Here is a 20,560-nt window from a genome sequence, read left to right on the forward strand (position 1 = left end):
TGCTAGGGCTGAAACGTGAAGGTAGCCACGGCCGCGGTCAACATCACCCCTCCGGTGCACCCGGCGGGTGTTCGGCGATCCCTGCCTGCCAGGGCGGGAGAGCCCAGGGCCTTGGGGAGGTTGGCCTCGCGCTCTGGGTAGCTTTGGGCAGATAACCAAGCCTCCCAAAAGCTGGGGTCATCTCCCGTTCGGTGGGGTGGAAAGGGCAGCCCTGCAGCCAGCCCCCAGGAAGTATTACTGCTATATTGACTCCTCTGTCCCTTTGGCACTTGAAATTCATTTTGTATTTGTTTGGACCGTGATGGATTTTAACCTATAGTAACAGCACGCTTTTGCCAACCCCAGGCAGTTTAATAGCTAAAGCGTTTGATTAAAAAATTTAATAGCCCCAGAATGATGGAGCAGCTTCTGTCCACAATATATTAAGCTTCTGGCATTCAGATTTATATGCAGTGTAAACTTCCCTTATATGAAAACATTTGTTTCCTTTCCTACATCCACAGCAGAGCAGACTCTTCTCCTGCTTCATTTCCAGCCACTAGTTTAATTGCACATTTTTTTAAGCTGCCACATATTTGCCAGGCAGGTTCCAGCTGCAGTTATTCAAAGGAAGAGAGAGAAACACCGGTGCCGGCAGTCGCAGACAGCATGGTTAGTGGCTGTGCCGTATACGGGCTCCAAGCCCAGGGCAGAAAGGGCTCTGCAGTGCGGTGGGGTTTTCCAAGGGACCCCAAAGCGAGCGGCTTTCCAGTGGAAAAGCTACTGGGGAGTCTTGTGCCATCAGTAATTTCTCCTTGTGGCCAGTTCGGCTCCGGCGCCCAGGCTCGGCTGAGGGATGCGACCAGTCGCACCTCTGCCATCCCATCGAGTTACACGTCCATACCCCTCTCTCAGGAGCACTTTGTAGGAGCCTAAATAAATTCTTGTCACTGGCAGACCCCATAAATCTTCATTATCGTTTGCCTCAACTGATCTGCCCAACATCTCTCCTCTCCCCGAGAGTTCTCAAAGTGGCCATAACTCTTCTCCAGGTCAAGAAGTTAATCATATTTTGTAGCAGATGGATACATTCAGTTTATATGTTATTTTTCAGCCTCATGTTTTTAGGCAAACATTGCTGCTTCCTACCGGAGGAACAGCTTGGACTGGCAACCAAAGCCAGGAGCTGGGGCTGTCCCTCAGAGGAGGCGAAACCTGGCCAGGCTCGGCAAAGGGCCAAGGGATGGACCGAAGAGCAAGAGGGAGAGGGACGATTCAGGGCATCAGCTCGGGCTCCTCATCCAAGGACGGACATTTTCGCAGCCAGAATCTCTCAGCATCAAGCCCTCAGCCAGGAGGGGCACCAGCAGAGTTCTCCTCCGCTCATCTTCTGGAGAAACTGGCATTTAATTTCGCATCGCTTCTAATCCTCTTACTCCTGTGGACTTTGCAAGGGTGGATTTTGAGCTGTTGCTAGCTATATCATACCGTCAGGCAGAAACATGGCCTTTAGGCTCTGTTGTAGGACTTAACGGAGATTTTTGTCACCCCGGAGAAGCTCGGGAGGAAGGAAAAGTCCCCCCAGAAGTGCAGCCCAGTGGGGCTGGGAGGGAGGGCTGCAGGCTGCACCGGCTCTGAGCCAGCGTGGGGCCGCCGGCTGGGACAAGGCGGGGGGCTGTAAATACCAAGTCCCTGTGCATGCTCTACAGTAAAAGGAAATTGCCGATTATCTTCGGTGACACTTTATTAGCGAAGAACAGTTTGTTCTTATACTCTTCTGACTGTCTGCCTTTTTTTAGATGAGAAACTATATGAAATATGCTGTAAAATACCTAATGTGCCTTTTTGGGATAATAATTCATAGTCTGTGTTCATAAATTCACATTTTGCTAAAAAAGGGGAAAAAAAGAAGCAGGAGATCTTGGGTAATTTATAACACTTACTCTGTGCTATTATTCCCCAGCCATCCTGATGCTGTTGCTCGGGGATTTAGATCCTGCGCGGAGACAGCAGTCAGTTTGCAGTCCTTCATTTCAGTTGTTCAGGCTACATTAGGTTTTTCAAAGCTGAAGAACAATTTGGAAAACACATAAGCCCACTTCTGAGAGCCGGAGGTAAGTATCGTATCATGGGAACAGAACTGCATTTGTACCTGTTTTGATATACTGGCCAATTAAGGATTAGCAACAGAACTGGGAAATTTGCATCAAAATGTTGTTTCCATCATGACAAATAGGAGTTTCCTACCTATACTCTACTTAGAAAACAATCTCATTTCATTTATAGTTAGAGTTTGTCACTGTGTACGACTTAAAGCATTAGTCACTCAATGATAGAAAACGCATTTGTTTCTCCTAAGAAGACTTTGCTGCATGCTGAGGATCAGTCGTAGGTCTGCAACTCGGGACCCACAAAAAGACTGTTTGTTCATAGGTGGCTTTTCGCAATTAATAGCTATTTCACCTGGGACTGCAAAAAATATAACTGCAGGAATAGCTGCTGTTCGAGTCCTACACACAAAGGCGTCAAAGGAGAAGAGCCACTGCAAGGGGCTGATGGCCAAGGCAAAGCACCGCGGTCCTCGAGGAGAGCTGTGTGCCCCAAAACCAGTCTCAGCTCCTGGCTGTCACCGAGGTTTATATAACACAGTGATTTAAGGTCTCTATTTCTGGGTTAAGATCATCCACTCTCAGGGCAAAGTCTCCAGGCTCTGCAGGGGCTCTTCCTTTCCCAAGGCAAACAGCAGGACAGCTTCCTCTGTTTGCTTTCTCTCCTGCTTGCAAAATTGAATTAACAACCCCACAATGATATTCTTAAGGTTAAAAACAAATATATGTAAGAACATCGTGGAGATTTTGTCCACTTCAGAGACAACAGAACAGCACAACTGTTAAAGCTGTCTTAACAGTTTTGCAACCTTAACAGTAACATTTTTCATTTCATTAGCACCAAGTGCACTCATCAAGCTGTTATTTTAAGGCAAGTTTCTGTGCAAAATCTGAGGAGTCTCCCCTTAAGGCCATGTGACGAAGGCCAAGCCCGTGCAACATGGCAGCATCGCTTGGTGCTCGCTCCGAGGGCCCAGGGATGCTCCCGTTCCCAGGGTGCCCCAGAGCAGGCAAAACAGGCAGCAGCAGAGCCATGCCACCCTAGCCAGCAGGCCCCCCTCCTAATAAAGTTGTAATAAACCCGAATTAGGATTTATTGTGCCAGGCAGACATTTCTTCAATACCTTGAGTCTGTGACCTCAGTGTTGGTTTTGAACTATTGTTCAATTTGCACTCATTGCAATCTGAAGCTCAGCACCATGATTAATCATCAGGCCAGAACATTGCAGGGTTGCACAAACCAGGATATGGAGATTAATTAGCAAAGGATATTTGAGTGTACGGTTCAGCATCTCAAGTAATCAGAGCTGCTGCATCTCAGAGTCTGCCAGCACATCCCTGACCTGCCAGAGAAGTGCTCCATTTCTTCTTGGGGTTGTTCTGCACGAGCACTGAGCCGGAGGAAAGACAGGATTCGGTTCCTGGGGTGCAAATGGGGTGTGAGGCCCTCCATGTCCAATAACAGCCTCAGGCAATCACTGCCCCTTCTGAGGGAAGCCAGGGAGCCCCCATCACAGGGGGCTTTTTATCTCCTTCTTCATTGCCTGAGTTACCGACCAAACCTGCTCCTGTCCCATACCCGAAAGCATTTCAGCTGTGGCTCGCAGGTGTCCTTCGTTCTGGCTAGTACGCTTGTTTAACAAGGAGATGTGTAGCGTTAGCATTAATTGCAGCTTTCCTTGCTTTCCAAATCTTTCCAAATCTTTCCAGCTTTCCAAATCTGTTAGTCTTTGTCAGAAAGAAAAAACACAAGAACTGAGGAATTACTTGTGCACCTCTAAATGAATCAGCGGGGCGACGTACCTGTCAGAGCTTTCAGGGAGCTGTTTTCTCTGAGCAATTAACTCAAACGAGGAATTGAGAGATGGCGATTGTTTAAGAAAAGTTATTTTAATATATCTGTCATTTAGAATTGCACTTGAAAGCTTGGAAGTTGTTCCAGATTTCTTCCACCTGCGAACGAATCCCCCTCGTGTTGCCTGAGCCGCGGCGTTCCCTGCTCCTATTTACCACGCAGATGCTGCTCCCCTGCTCGAGTTGTTTCTCTGAAGAGCGACTTGAGCAGACGTGTACTTCCCTCCCTCTCGCTGCAAAGCCTGGTATTTCGGATGGCTGGAGTGAGGAGGAGTGAAATGTAAACTCTTCGATGGCTCGAGTGGATATAAAGAGTAGGCGTTTGGGGCTAAAATAAGCCTTTGTTGGTGCTGCTTCCCACTATAAACAAGTATAAAGTGTCTTGTCGTTCCTCGATAAGCCCACGGATGGTACCAAACGAAGCCTGTGCGCGGCGGTGGCCAGCGGTGCGGGAGCCGTCCCTGCCGGGCAGGCAGAGCTGGGCCGCGAGACGGCGGCTCCGTGCCACGGTGCCGGCGGCAGGGCACTGCCCCGGCCCCAGCGAGCCTCTTGCGGGCCCCCGGAGAGACGCAGTAGCTGGTCGGTGGAGTCACCCTGCGGGCGCGACAAGGACGTCAAGGGACATCAACAGCGGGGCTCCGCTAATGAACGTTAACTCCCACTTAGTTTTTATTAACCGGATACATCATGTGCCGGTGCAGCCGAGCGGGCGGTAGAAAAATAGGTGAGGGCTGGAGTTATGGGAAACAATCCGGCAGTTGGAGTTGCTTCCTGCCACCTTCCTTAGGCACCGCGCGGGAGCTTTGTGCAAACAGACCATGGATCTTCCCGGCAGAAGCCCTGACTGATGAAAAGTATTGGTTTACAGGGGTTTGCGGGCACTTTTGGACGGAGCGTGGAGCCTTTTGTCTGCTCACAGCCTCGCAGTGGAGCATCCCAGGTGAGGCTCGCTCTGTAGGCAGCGTCCCTGGTCGGACACAGCAGCATCCCCGTCCCCTCCACCGGCACCGGCTTCACTCATGTCGCTACACCTCTGTTCTGGGACTGCCAATGACTACGTGACAGCCTGATTTTTTCTCCCAGTCCACTACAGAGCTCGAATTTTTTATAAAAATATAAATTATAATCAAAGGTAATGCACAGGCAAGATCACAGCCCAGAGGTGGTGTCAGTCTCGATGGCTTTATTAAAGTTTTAATATTCTCTTCTCCTCTAGCTAATCTGACAGTCATTATGGATAGGAAGAGGAGAAAATCAGGCTGAGGAGATGATCAGCGCCTTGCCCGGAGCAGCACCAAGGCAAGGGCTCACGTCTGCGGTCCCCCGGCTTGGCCGCTCCCTTGCCCCCCGCTTTCTGCCAGCTTTGGCATACCTGCGGAGGAAGGGGAGCAGCAGCCTGGGCTTACGCTCAGCCGGGTCACATTACCGGAGCCCCATCTATTGCTGCGAATGTTAATAAAGCCGTTAAAAAAATAGTTCAACCAGAATGTATTGATTTGCTGAAAATGTCCACACCTCCAGCAGCTCCTGCAAGGACGTATTTTAAAATGGAAATGAAACTCTGAGTAAAACCTAATTTGCTTAAAATAACTGTAGAGGTTGAATTGTTTTGTGCTGGAAGAACAAATAAACAAATGGAAGAAACGGAGTTTGAGTAACGAGTGCAAGCTTCATATGACACTTTTTAATATAGAATTATGGATGAAATCATCAGAGGAGTACATCCTATTTGTATTGTAAAACATGTCGGCTTGTTTAAACAATTGCATCACAGACCTGAGATCCAGCAGTCTACGCAGGATTATTAATGAGTGCTCCGGCACGACTTTCTTTTGCAGAATTTCTAATAACTGTTTAATAAATATGTAAATGTGCATCCATCCATTTTAGCAGCGCATGCCAATAAAGCCGAATGCTCTGCCCGCAGGAGTTTTGCAGAGGGAGCCTCTGCCGGGACCCCTCCCCGGGAGCCTGGGCGCTGCCGGCGGGGCTGTGGCAGCCGGATCCGGGGGTCCGCAGCCCTCGTCCCCAGCTCTTCCCTCACTCGCCTGTGGGATGCCCGTTGCAGGGAAGATGCGGTGCCGTGCGGCAGCAGCGGTGCAGCTGCCCAGACGTTGCTCACGGGGAGCTCCGGCCTCTCCGGCTGCGCTGGCGCTGGGGCATCGCCGGGTCCAGTCAATAGGTGACACAATTACAGTTTCACTGAATTGCTTTTTCATGGCTGCAGCTCCAGGCCGTAAGAGGCTGACAATAAAAATAATTTGTCGGAGGGCTGTTGATAAAACCCTGCTTATTGCGAGCTGTAAATTCGGTGCAGACACTTCCACCTTTATTTCTCACCCAGGGAACAATATCCCCTCACACCAAACTGGGAGGAGAGGGAAGGATATACTGCAATCATTCTGCTCCACCAGTCTTACCAAGGAGCTCATAAAAATTAAGGAATGCTTTTTATTCAGTGAGATAAGGGCTCTATGGTTGCCAAAAATGAGGCACAAAATTGCTGCAGCCTGAGGAGCCGATTGTAGCGTAGCGAGGTTTCCTTTTCCGTGTCCAATTTACCAAATTCCTGTAAACTACAATTAAAGAAGTGGCAGCAGTTCTGGATGTCTTGCCAAGCTTTCCCTTAACCCCTAATTTTGTCCAGGGAAGGACAACTTGATGTGAGCAACACGCTGGTGGCATGCAGGTCCCACACGGGCCCCAGCAGCAGCTCCCACGCCTCCTGCCCCGCCGCCGGAGGGGCAGAAATGGGGGAAAACCAGCAAGTTCAGGTGTTTTTTGGTCTTGCTCATTCTCTCTACAAGTCAAATACTTAGGCTTTGCTGAACGGCTAGCAGGGCACTAACGTGGCAGGGGTTGGCATTACTGTGCCCCAGTAGGAATTCCAAATGGGATTTTTGTGGTCATTCAAGCTGGAAATTGCCTTTCAACAGACACGTGGGTGCTTGAGTGCTGGTGGGAAGCTGGATGGGAAGCCTGGACGATTGCGCAGGCAGGAGCTGCCGCTGCTGGGCTGGCTCCGGCCCCGGCTCCCCGTGATCCTGCAGTGGTTTGGGTGCAGCGGTTTGGGTGCAGCCATTTGGGATGCCGCAGTTTGGGATGCAGTGGTTTGGGTGCAGCGGTTTGGGATGCAGCAGTTTGGGTGCAGCCATTTGGGATGCAGTGGCTTGGGTGCAGCAGTTTGGGAGCAGGGGGGTGCGGGAGCATCTCGTGTCCGTGCAGGTGCTGGCAGGACAGCAGAGATGCTGCTCTTCCCCAGCCCAGCTGGGCTGGCCAGGAGGGAGATTGCATTAAGGGAGAGACCTCATTAGCCCCATTACCGTTCCTGTGGGGTAGGCAGCTTTTGGCGGGGAGGCTGCAGGGAGCAGAGGGAGCGCGTTCCCGAGGCAGGGCAGGGCAGAGACCTTCCCTGCGAAGGCTCTGAGCTGCTTCGGCTTCGCTCTGAGTGGGAGCCGATCCAAGACCTGAACTGCTGAAACTGCTCGAGGAGCGGAGTTTCCCTTCCCTGCCAAGGTTTGCGCTGCCGGGGCGGACGCTGATGCCCGAGGGGTCGGTGAGCCGGCTCAGGGTCTCCTGGCCAGCCAGCCCCCTCCCTGGGCCTGTGGCCGGGCTGAGCCTTTCGCCCCGTGCTTTGCAGTGCTTCCAAATGACTAATCAATTATTCTTTATTAGGTTTATTTCTTTCATTAGTAATTTCTTCAATGCTTTCAGTGTTTCATTAGTCTCCTCTCAAGTTACAGTGGATTTTGAGCACTGTGTGGAAGAGGATAATTCATTTTATTAGGTCATTTATTTTCTGGGTACATTTTTAAAGGTCAATTAATCCATCTAGATGGAGGAGGAAGTATAGAATACCATACAGAGCCTCCTTCCACCGCTGCCAGAGAAAGCCCGGTATTAGTTTACTCGCCCAGCTAGGGAAAGATGCATCAATACGGGTGAGAGCCGCGTATTGGCATGACATTTGAACCAGGAATTGTGCTTTCATAAGCTGCTTTCAGGGGTGTATTAACCGGCTGCTTCCTAGGGATGAAGAGCTCCTCGGCCCGAGGGAGGGCAGCCAGTGCCTGCCGTTCATTTTCAACCCGAGAGCTGGTCAGCGTGCCCATCCCGGTCCCCGCATGTCAGAGCATCTCCTGCTCCAGGGACCAGTGTGATTTGCACTGATGCAAATGAAATCAGGCTGGGGATGTCCACGCAGTTGTGTTGGAAGGGGTTATATTTTGTCTGAGACTTCACTGTCTTCACCCATCAGTAACGCTGCCATCGATGAGGATAAATATTGTCGCGCAGGGACTCAAAACCACCATTTTATAAATATTTTCACCAAAGCAAGTGATTTACTCCGTTCTAGGGCCATGATCATTACGGAAATTTGGAAGCAGCAAGCTACTCATCTCACTCGTGAATCATCCAATTAATTTCCGAACGAGTGGAGCTGGCAGGGCCGCGCATTGGGCAGGTTGTGAGTGATGCCAAGGAGCACGGGGGGACCCAAGCCCATCCCCGCACCAGCGGCCAGTGGAGCAAAGCGCTGCCGTGCCAGGTGCTGTCATCCCCTCGAAGGTCCGCAGCAATAGCCAAGGTTGCAGTCAACGGCTCGATGTCCAAGTGGAGACCAGTGACGAGTGGTGTTCCTAAGGGGTCGGTTTGGGACCGGCACTGTTTAACATCTTTGTCGGCGACATGGACAGCGGGATTGAGTGCACCCTCAGCAACTTTGCTGGTGAGACCAAGCTGTGTGGTGCAGTCGACACGCTGGACGGAAGGGATGCCATCCAGAGGGACCTTGATGGGCTTGAGAGGTGGGCCCGTGTGAACCTCATGAAGTTCAACAAGGCCAAGTGCAAGGTCCTGCACATGGGTTGGGGCGATCCCAAGCACAACTACAGGCTGGGCGGAGAATGGAGTGAGAGCAGCCCTGAGGAGAAGGGCTTGGGGGTGCTGGTTGATGAGAAGCTCAACATGACCCAGCAACGTGCGCTCGCAGCCCAGAAAGCCAACCGTATCCTGGGCTGCATCAAAAGAATTGTGACCAGCAGTCGAGGGAGGTGGTTCTCCCCCTCTACTCCCCTCTCGTGAGACCCCACTTGCAGTACCGCGTCCAGCTCTGGGGCCCCCGACATAAGAAGGACATGGACCTGTTGGAGCAAGTCCAGAGGAGGGCCACCAAGATGATCAGAGGGCTGGAGCACCTCCCCTGTGAGGACAGGCTGAGAGAGCTGGAGTTGTTCAGCCTGGAGAAGAGAAGGCTCCATGGAGACCTTATAGCAGCCTGCCAGTACCTGCAGGCGCTCTACAAGCAAGCTGGAGAGGGGCTCTTTACAAGGGCACGTCGTGATAGGACATGGGGTAATGGCTTTAAACTGAAAGAGGGGAGATTTAGATTAGATATAAGGAAGACGTTCTTCCCTATGAGGGTGGTGAGGCGCTGGAACAGGTTGCCCAGAGAAGCTGCGGATGCCCCATCCCTGGAGTGTTCAAGGCCAGGTTGGACGGGGCTTTGAGCAACCCGGTCTGGTGGCAGGTGTCCCTGCCCATGGCAGGGGGGTTGGAACTGGATGATCTTCAAGGTCCCTTCCAACCCAAACCATTCGATGAGTCTATGATTCTATGAAACCAGGGTTCAGCACGAGATCCATGGAAGGGCTTTGGTAATAAGGCTCAGTTGAGAAGCTGCCTGGCCCCCCTTAGACACTTCGTTATTATTCCTTACGGGGAACCGGAGACCTGCCAGTTCAGCCCAGGGAGCAAAAGCCAGAAAATCCATTGCTGCTGCTGCCTTTCCTGTTTTCATTTACATTTATATTGATGCCTACAGTGTAAAACACCAATTATTTTAACTGGAAAATCCATTGAGCAGTCTAATAAAGCTTCCCTTAAAAAAGGGATAGAAAAGCAGGAACAGCTTGATGCCTCCACTGAAACGCAAAAGGTGTGTTTTACTCCAACTGGGAAATACTTGGAAATCTTTGAAAAATCAAACCCTCCACATGCAGGAGCCGGAGAGGAGCCCATTGCCCATCTGGCGAAGGAAGGCACGGGCTCCCACACCTTTCTGGGGGACAACAGCCATGCTGCAGGTGATTTCTCTTGCTACCTCTGGCCTGACCATGGTGGGAAGATGCCGCTTTGCCAAAAAAACCCGCTCTGGTGTCAATTCGGCAGCTTTGCAAACCGCTGTGCTCTCCGCGTGGAGTTTTGGCACTGATGAGCTGCAGCCTTTGGGGGGTCTCAGGAAGAGTCGGAGACCCAGGGAGACGAAACCAGTGGAAACCCAGGTGCGTTGCTTTGCAGAGGTGCGGGACAGCAGTGCTCCCGCGAGCCCAGCAAAGAGCCTGACGCTCCTCCCCAGAAAGAGCCACCAGCCAGGAAAAATAATAGTTAAAACACCCCGACATGGCATTATGAGATGGATTCGGAGACCATTTTTTGGTTACATTGTAACAGCTTGGCAGAAGAATACTAATGAGGATGTGTAATTAGTCCCAATGCATATTAATAGCCTGGCCCATTAGTCGTAGCTCAGCGATACCTCTGCGCAGGGAGCCGGTGCGGCGGTGTGGGATGTGCCCGGCCACACCGGGCTCGGACCCCGCGCTGTGCTCAGCCCTTTGCAGCGAGGTGGGGAGGGTCGGCGGCTCCATCCCCCCGTGGCAGTCCCTCCCGGCTGGCAGGAGGATGGAGAAGCACAGAGAACGGCCTGTGTTTGCCCAGAAAAGAGCTGCTCATATTAGCTGGTCGCCAGAAAAGACAGGGGACTAATTTTTTTTGCTGTTTCAAAGCTGGCCAGGGTGTGTAAATAAGCCAAGGGCACAGGCGTGCAAGGTCCCCCCATGCGGATTCGTTTCCACTTGTTCCATCCTTGCTCAATCTCATTAGATGTGTTGAAAAACTTTGCTGAGGGCTCCTTAAAAAACCCAAACAAACCAACAGACCAATATTCGAAGCATGCACAGCTGAGGGGGATGTTTCTGTGATTGCGAAAAAAAAAAATATTTTTTTCTTCTTCCAGTGCAGGAGCGATTTAAAAAACTCTCATGATGCAAGGCAGGTTTCAAACCACTTATTAAATAATGCAGAGCAAGAGTTACAAATTGATGCTAAACTTTATTTTCTCTGGCCTCCTGAGAGGCCGCCCGGCTTGTTACAGCCCAGCGTCCTCACCGTTTATCAAGGGCCGTAAGACTTGCAGCGTGTTAATGCTTACCAAAGCTCGCAGTAAATCTCCTTTCTTTCATCTCCTTTCCCACCCCTGACTTTTTCAGTGCAATAAAATGCTCTTTCTGGAGGAGCCCCTGTGCTGCGGGGGGGAAGGGGCTCGCTCTGCGGCGGGTCGGCGTCTCTCCAGCCTGCCCGGGCTGCCGGGAGCCCTGCCGGGTGCTGCTCCTCTGCGCCCCGGCACAAGCGCACTGCCGTCCTCTGGGGCTTTTATTTGGAATAGATGCCTAAAAATGGCAGGGAATAGATGGTGGAAAGCAGACCTCTGCTGAGAACGGAGCTGCACCAGGGCGATTTATCCTGCCAGCATTGCCACCGCAAAGCTTCTGCCTGCACGGTGCTGCCAGAAGCCTCCTGAATCCTCCTCAGGATTATCAGGCAATTAGACTTCCCTTTCTCTCTCTGCCAGCACAGAGCTGATGCCTTTGTGCTTGATAGCCACGCAGGCTTTCGATAGCTACACGCCTGACGTGGGACCGTAAGGAATTCATAGGAGGCAATTTAAGAGACAGCCCTTGCCTGGTACGGAGGTGGGAGGATCAGCTGGGAGGTGAGGTTGAAGCCTTCGGTGTGCCAGAGGCAAAGACCAAACACCTCCCTCCAGCTCTTCAAAGAACTCGCAAAGCGGAGGTCGCAGCGGGATGTCTGCGTGGTCCGGATGCCCGGCGGGGAATCCCTCGCTGGCCGTGATCCCCGTCCTCGCAGGCGTCACCTCGCGCTGCCCGAGAAGATGCCGGGGACACGTGGAACGAGTGGCCCCAGTGCAAGGGAAGCTCCCGGGCAGCACGTGGGGTTCACCGCTGAGGGTATCTGCCAGCTGCCAGCTCAGAGGGAAAACCCCTCTGAGAACAGCCCGTTTGGCTCTCTAAGGGTGCCGGGGTGCAGCAGCAGCCGAGCTGGGAGATAAAATCTTTGCAGATGTATCACAAGTCTCCTGAAACATGCTTAGGTTTTAAACAGGCTAAATAAATATTAATAAACCATAAAGAACATGGGCTCTGTTAGAAAAGTAGAGGATAACAGATGGTCTGTAGTTAACCATAAAATTACTTTCAGCCAAGAAGCCCGGCTGGTATAAGAGACCGTGCGAGCAGCGCTCGAGCTCCTCTCAGAGCTCCTCGGACCACGAGATGCGAACGCTTTGATGAACTCCAGCCCATCTGCCGCTCTCCGCCACAGGCAGCAGGACAGGCTCGCTGCGGGAGGAGCCCTGGGCAAAAGGCACCGTGCGCCCCTTCGCCGTGCAAACCCATCGCTGCTGCGTAGCGTGGGATGCTGCCACTGCTGCTGCCACCGCCACTGCCTCTGCCACCGCCGTGTGCAGGGCACCCAGCACCCACTGCCACCACCCAGGGCACCCAGCACCCACCGCCACCACCCAGGGCACCAGCACCCACCGCCATGCAGGGCACCCAGCACCCACTGCCACCACCCAGGGCACCCAGCACCCACCGCCATGCAGGGCACCCAGCACCCACCGCCACCACCCAGGGCACCCAGCACCCACTGCCGTGCAGGGCACCAGCACCCACCGCCACCACCCAGGGCACCCAGCACCCACCGCCGTACAGGGCACCCAGCACCCACCGCCACCACCCAGGGCACCCAGCACCCACTGCCGTGCAGGGCACCAGCACCCACCACCACCCATGGCACCCAGCACCCTGCCAGCCGGCTCCGCCGGCTGGTGCCATTTGGCGGCTGCCCGCTGATGAGCAGCTCGGTCACTCAGGTGCCCGGCTGAGGAACATCACCCCGACCGCCAGCGGCAAAGTGAAAGAGCGGGGCTTGCTGGCGAAATGGGGATGGAGCCCAAGCAGGGCAAAAAGCCGACGTTCTGCTGGAGGCAGCTGGCGCCTCCGGGAGGGCGGTGGGTTTTATACGTGGGCACTGCCCGGCCGCGAGTGCAAAAAGCAATTAACGGGGAGGGAAAACTTCCTCTGACAGCAGAGGGGCCAGAAACCAGCAATGAGCAGAACGATCTTCAGAGAAGCTGTCGAAGCGAATGAGAGAAGAAAAAGCCGTTAAGCTTTTTAATATTTTGTGCCAGGCTTGGAAGAAAAAACAGTCATGTGAAAAGAAGCGAAGTGTAGCATCCTCTAAATTATCAGGGGAGCCTGGGGCCTTGGGGTGGTGACTCCCAGGGCTGGGGGGGCTTTCCTGCGTCTGGTAACGCGCTTCATGAAGTCTGTGGCTGGTAAAAAGGTGAAAAGGGAGGGAATGCATTGAGGGTTTTCTGAATTTGTTTTCTGTTTTCTTTTAGTGGGGCAAATAACGCAAGAAAAATGGTCTGGCCACCTCCAATATTCATCAGAGGGAGATCAGAAGGCTTTTGGGTTCACTGCAAGTGTGTAGGAGACAAGGAAACAAGAGGAAAGGATGACATTTATAAATTGTAGCTGTTAAATCTAAAGTGGGGGAACGAAATAGGAGATAATTGACCTAACCAGTCATTGCAAGAACCAAATTTAAATATCAGCAGTCAGCAAGAAAGTTTTCATAAATAGAAATACCAACTGTTCAGGTGGAGAACTTAAAGATCTCTGCAGAAATGAATGATAAAAGAATTGCTTGAATACATTCAGAGCCCATTGTTCGGGAAAAGAAAGCAGTAAAGAAAAGGAAAATAGGGCTCCTCAAAGTAATGAGTGGAGCACAAAGTTGGAGAACAAAGGCCCGGCAGCTCCCGTATCCAGTTAATTTGTTCCTATCTCATTGAAGAGAGTGAGAAGCGGGCAAGGCAGCAGCGTGGCTGTTTGATACTACAGAAAGGGTACTGTTATTAAAGCTTAGATAAATAACCGAAGAGGCACGACTTGGGGGCTGATGAAGCAGATCAGGCTCTAGAAATTGAGTTCTGCATGCAGGCACTTCCTAAGAGCGTTTAACGTCTCTGGTGTCTTTATAATGAATGTGATGGCACCCGTTCCCCGTAACTCCGGCAGCCATGGCACAGGGGTCGCTCGCTCTCCGCGCTGCTCGGAGATGTGCCGGCAAAGGTGTGCCGGTGCCGGCATCCGCCTAGGGCAGCCACCGAGCCAGCACCACGCTTCCCTGCCCTAAAGCAAGCTGGCCATAACCTCTCCTACCACGCTGTTTATTGTTCTGGGCTGCACTTCTTTCCAATTATGATTCAGTTTATCCCAATTAAATGCCACTTATACTTCAATGTAGTTATCCAGTCCAATACTCTTAATTAGTTCGTAAAGTATTAGAAGTCAATTTTAATTATTTCCAGTGGGTTTCAGGGAAATCTCAATTAGACGTCTTATGCTTTTACTCCAAGCGGCAGCTCCTCCTTTGCCTCCCCAAGTGCTGTTTCCTTCCCCATGTTTCCCCTCACCCACCGGCAGAGCCCAGCCGGAGCTGTGGGGATCTGGCAGAGCCCAGCCTGAGCCACAGGGATCCAGTGCCCAGCCTGGGAAGCACGGCGGAGGGCACGGGGGCCACCCAAGCCAAACCCACCGGAGGGGCAGCTGGGTCAGGCCACCCACCTCCCACGTCAGGGCAGCCCCCGTCGTGGCAGGGTCCGAGGGGGGCATCCCCGCCGGCAGGCGTCGGGCAGGGCGAGCGGCCGCCAGCCTCTCTGCCAGCTACCTGGGGAGCCTCCGCGCTGATAATTATCTATAGTCATACGGCGCCTTTTTTTGGTAATTGCTTCATTTTGCATGGAATTTAATTACAGAAATCCGCATGGGGAAATTGCTGCATGGTTCAATTTTACGTGGCTTGTTTCACGGTGAAGCTGTAGCTGGGTGATGGGGTGCAGGTGTCCCTCTCCTTCAGGCAGCCCCAAATAGCCACGACTTGCTGCTGAGAGGTGACAAGCGTTGGTCCAGAGAGCAGAGCGGGCAGCACGTGGTCCAGCCGAGCGGGGCTCGTGCATCCCAGCAGCCGGAGAGGGACTCTGTCCTGGCATCCCTCCACAGCTGGATCCCAAACCCCTTTGGATCCAGTCTCTCTTACTTATTCTGTGCAAAGCCAAGGCTGAACTGATTTGTCCCAGCTCCTTCTCGACATGAGTGGCACTACCTAAAATTAATTTCATGCACAAAATCCCTCTTTTAAACCCCAGCTTGCCAAAACAAGGTTCACCTAATCCTTAGCAGAGCGCAGCTCTGGTGTGGCTTCGGGCAGGAGCTCCTCGTGCTGCCCCTGCCCCGCTGCAAGGCTGCTCCGCTGCGGTGCAGCTTTGGATGCCCAGCCCGACGCGTCTCCCCGTGCAGTCCCGGCGTGGGGTGGAGCGGCCGGCACTGGCGCCTGGTGGAGATCAACGACGTTGGCAAGGCAGAGCAGTTGCGGCTTTGAGAACGGACAGAGCGGTTTGGGCTTCTTTTGCAGCAAGGGATGCCTCAGGGTGGCTTCACCCAGGGTCTGGTGCCGACCGGGGTCCCTGTGCCATGCCATGCTGTGCCATGCCATGCTGTGCCATGCTGTGCCCCGGCCACCCACGGACATAACACGGGAAACTCTTCACAACGGCGTTGTGTGTCAGCAGACGCTGAAGAATCAGTTACAAATGGCAATGAGGGGAAGAGACGACTCCTTAAAATGATGACAAATAACCTCCCCAGTGCCCTGTGAAGTGTTATTCGGATGTAGCCTTGCTGCGCAACGTCTCTGCGGACAGCCAGAGTCGTTTGGAGGAGCGGCACATGAGACACCCTCTCGCTTCGGATGCTGACGAGCAGTTGCCTGGCACTCGCGCCTCTTCACGTGCGGATAAATGCTCCTCGCTTGATCTTCGAGGGCTGGGAAAGCTGAGCGGCAGAATCCCCCCTTTAGGGTAGCAAAATAACAACAGCAAAAAAAAGATAAAGCAATTCTCGCTCCAACTGAAGATGAATCCTCCTTTCTGCTCATTATAAAATACCTATTATCTCCCTTTATCTCCTAGCCAACAGTGTTATTTCAATTTAACAGCGAATGAGAAATGCAAGGAAATATAATAAAAGAGCCATGGATGCACTATTTAATGTCAGAATGACAGATGCTTCAATTAGGCAGACAGGGCTATTTCTCCCCAAAATAGATAAAGATGAAATTTTTATAAGATTGCACTGTTTGTGTTTACGATACAGTACTGTTACAAGCTTTCATTACAATATAAATTAAAATAAAAGCTCCTATTTCGGTGGAAACCGAAACAGATTTGCCAATAATTTTGCAAGTTGTCAAACCAGTCATCCCCCTCAGAGCCGGGGCCGCGGGCAGCTGTACCGTCCACGCAGGCGGCCGGCCGGCAGAGAGCCCTGCCGTTCCCCCGGCACAGCACCGCACGCTCTCACGGTGGCGGTGGGGCTTCCTCCCACGTGTCCTCCACCAAGATTACCGTGAGCAGTTCCCTCCGTAGCTCAGGTGGGTTTATGGCCCCTCGGCCGCCTCGCCACACCGCAGCGGTGACCTTCCCGGGCGTGCGGAGGCTGCCGGTGACGCCGGCACCCCGGTTCGCTGCGGCCACCTCCGGCAATTTGCTGCTCCGGGATGTGCGCAGCTCCCAGCGAGCCCTTGAAATTTCTGAAGGTCTCGCCTGTCTAGTGCTGCTAAATTCCGAGGCATATTTGTACAGTAACTGGGTCAAGGAATAGTCAACAAAAAAGTTATGTCTGTGTTTACCCTGGAATTATATATATAGTTTGAATTATGCATGAATTAAAAAAAGTCAACACAAGCGACACAGTAAACACGTTGGCTTTGCCAGCGGTGGGACTGTGCCGGGAAGCTGCCCGCAGCACTGGAGGCAGAGGTGGAGCGGTGCTGGGGGGTGCCAGGATGCAGGCACTGTGCCATGCCGAGCTGTGCCATGTTGTGCCGTGCCGTGCCGTGCCGTGCCATGCTGTGCCGTGCCATGCCATGCTGTGCCATGCCGTGCTGTGCCGTGCCATGCCACGGGGCCCAACGGACTGGTACCACCAGGGCCAGAACTGAACCGGGAATGGGGCTGCGGAGCATCCCAGCCCACGCGGCAGCTTCGGCGCCCGCCTTTGCACACCCGCCGTTGCACTTCCGCTGTTGAGTTTATTTATGGCTTGAGCCTGGCTTTAATTGTTCCCATCTTGTATGTTTTAGCCATTTAGCGCGTGTCTGATTTGTCACATAGCGCTGAGGATGTTTTGGTAACTAAGCGCTATAAACATTATTTATTATTATATTTCAGCCAAAACAAGCATTACTCTAATTTATTTATTAATCACTTTTCAAATTCAAAGGAAACATCTGTGCAGATTTGCAATTAAGTGGGTTTATGGCTCGAGCGAGATTTCCCTAGAATTTCTATAAATAGATCCAGTGTTTATTCCTCATTGTCTTAATATTTCTGAACAATAATAATCATAATGATAATCCTTCCAGCCTGCTGTAACCCGTTCGTAGCCCTGCGACCCGGCTGCGTCCCGCTGGGAGGATGCGGTGATGCAGAAGGGCTGCTGCCCCTCTCCAAAAGCGTCCCCGCCGGAGCTGGTCTCACGGGCAGACCGCCGGCAGGATGGAAGCTTGGGTGGTTCAAACAGCCCCGTCCCTGCGGCCACGTCTGGTCACCCCAGTGATCCCAGGAGCATCGCTGCTGCCGTCTGACTGCCATCGGTCCCCAGGAAAAGTCTGCCGCTGCTCTGCAAATCCTGAACAAGAGCTAAAGCCCGGAGCCCCCCACGCCGTCGGCACATCAGGCATGTCCGTGTGAAACTGTTCTTACTCCTACCTGCCTCCTAATTAAGCCCCAGCGTGTCACTAATCCATCACAGCTTGAAGCCTCCTCTTCCCCGCTGAAGCACTAAGCTTTGCTAACCAGCGGCCCCCCTTTCCCGCAGCCTTCAGGGCACTCCGAGCTCCCCGCCGCTCCTCACGGCCGCTGCTGTATTCCTGACAGAGCCCGGACCAGGCTCCCCGAAGCGCCGTGTGCCAGTCGCCATTTGGTATGGGAGATGTATATTCTGACAGCGTCCTTGGGGACAAAAGTTATAAATGAGGTGTTACGACTCAGCAGTTTCATCCAGTTCTCAAACTTAATAGATTTGTTAATGATAAGTATATTAATGCCATTAGGATTTCAGAGAACGAGAGGATGATGGAGCGCAGGAGAGACCTCAGGACATATAGAGGGCTTAATTGCAAGGCAATGACTTTTGGTAGATGGCAACGTGCTGCCTGCACTTTAACAGCAAGGAAACACCTTGACCCAAAGGACGTAGCTCCCAGGCCAAGAGTTTTTGGTCTTGCCCCGGCTCTGGCATGAGAGGAGCATCTCGTCCTGTCTCGTCTCATCTCATCTCATCTCATCTCATCTCATCTCATCTCATCTCATCTCATCTCATCTCATCTCACCTCACCTCACCTCACCTCATCTCATCCTACCCCATCTCCGCGAGCGGGTGGCTGCTGCCATCCCACACCACCGGCAGCCACAGCCCTGGTCATGGCACCGGCTGCACTGGCAGCGAGCAGCCCCGGCAGCCCCGGCTGCATCCTCAAAACTGTCACGCCTGGGAGCTGAACTGCTTCTAAGGACATTGGGAAACAGGCTCCATATTTCAATGATTTCTTCCATTTTGCTTTCGGGTCTATAAATCACTCTCTTTTAGCAGGAATTTCCATATTCTGGCTGTGCTCTGCTCTCCCAGTCATCTCCTCCGAGCCGGGCTCTAACCTGGTTTGCTACCCGCAGATGCAAGTAACACGTTTAACCTTTTTTATGAGGCATATTTATTGCTTTCAGGGGCTACCCTTTCCAAATCTCCTCCAAACAGACATTTGTCTTTTTGAGGTTTCCAGTGTTTCCAGTGCAAAGCCTGAGAATCAATACAGCTCACATTGTTTCAGCTTTCCCAACCACCAGATCCAGATTGGATTTAAGCCGGGCTCTGTCCCCCTTTTACGCTTTAAGCATCCCAAGACGGTGCGCGCTCGCACAGCTTTATTGACTGCGGTGGGGAAAGTGTGATTTATCCTCACTGATCATCAGTTCGATTTGCCCAAAGGACCCACTCCTAGGGATGGTTGTAAGTAGGACTATAAACGTATTTCATAGTCTTCTGCAGTGCGAGAGGTAAAATATAGAGTAGATGGCTCTATTATATCAGCTCCTGGTTATTCTCTCTAATATTTATTTCAGAAGTCCTGTGCAAAAAACACTTCGTGCAGGGAGGAGATAAACCTGCTTTTGAACTAATTACAAATCACTTTTATTGGCAGTGCCAGCTACCAGCTTTTGCCTCACCGCACGGTAGCTCTTACCTGTTTTTATACCATCTTTCAGAAACGAAGCTGAGAAGATCATCCTGTCCACGGGAGCTTGCATTCCTCGTCTGGAGACATCGGCAGCTGCTGCCCCAGGTGTCGGTGCCTCTCCGGGCACGGCTCCCGCGCTGTGCCGGTGGGTGATGCGAGAGAAGCCATATGCCTGGCGCGGGGCTATCGGAGCTGATGCCGGCTCACCGAGCTTTGCCGTTGGGAAGCCTGGGGCAGAGCGCTTTACCGGGACGTGTCGTGCAGCTGCTTTGCTGTTTCACCCTTACAAACCCACACTCGAAAGAACCGGTGCCAGCACTGGAATTGCAAAAGAGCTGGCAAAAAAGAGGAGGGATGTGGAAGGTGGCCAGGTGGTCCGGCAGCCGCAGCCTGGCACCCTGCTTTCTGCCGGCAGCCCGGTGAAATTCCTCCAGGGTTGTCTCTGGCCTATATGCAACCACAGCGTGCAGCTTGCGGGCAACGGCAGCGTGCAGCTTGTGTGCAGTGCCAGCGTGCAGCTTGCGTGCAATCACAGCGTGCAGCTTGCGGGCAGTGGCAGCGTGCAGCTTGCGTGCAATCACAGCATGCAGCTTGTGTGCAGTGCCAGCGTGCAGCTTGCGTGCAATCACAGCGTGCAGCTTGCGGGCAATGGCAGCGTGCAGCTTGTGTGCAGTGCCAGCGTGCAGCTTGCGTGCAATCACAGCGTGCAGCTTGAGGGCAACGGCAGTGTGCAGCTTGTGTGCAACAGCAGCGTGCAGCTTGCAGGCAACGGCAGCATGCAGCTTGCGTGCAGTGTCAGTGTGCAGCTTGCGTGCAATCACAGCGTGCAGCTTGCGGGCAATGGCAGTGTGCAGCTTGTGTGCAACAGCAGCGTGCAGCTTGCGGGCAACGGCAGCATGCAGCTTGTGTGCAGTGCCAGCGTGCAGCTTGCGTGCAATCACAGCGTGCAGCTTGCGGGCAATGGCAGCGTGCAGCTTGCGTGCAATCACAGCGTGCAGCTTGCATGCAGTGCCAGCGTGAGCAGAGCGCTTGTGCATGTCCAGAGCTGCACGAGAAGCCGGGGCCACTCAGGTCCTGCTCCTGTTAGGATGCACGGTACTGCTGCTCCGCAGTTGGCAGCAAACGCAGGATAGAAGTCGGCCCTTCCAGGGGCCTACGTGCAAGCCACGGCT

This window comes from Ciconia boyciana, chromosome 19 (assembly GCF_034638445.1).
Source record: "Ciconia boyciana chromosome 19, ASM3463844v1, whole genome shotgun sequence".
Classification (NCBI taxonomy): domain Eukaryota; kingdom Metazoa; phylum Chordata; class Aves; order Ciconiiformes; family Ciconiidae; genus Ciconia; species Ciconia boyciana.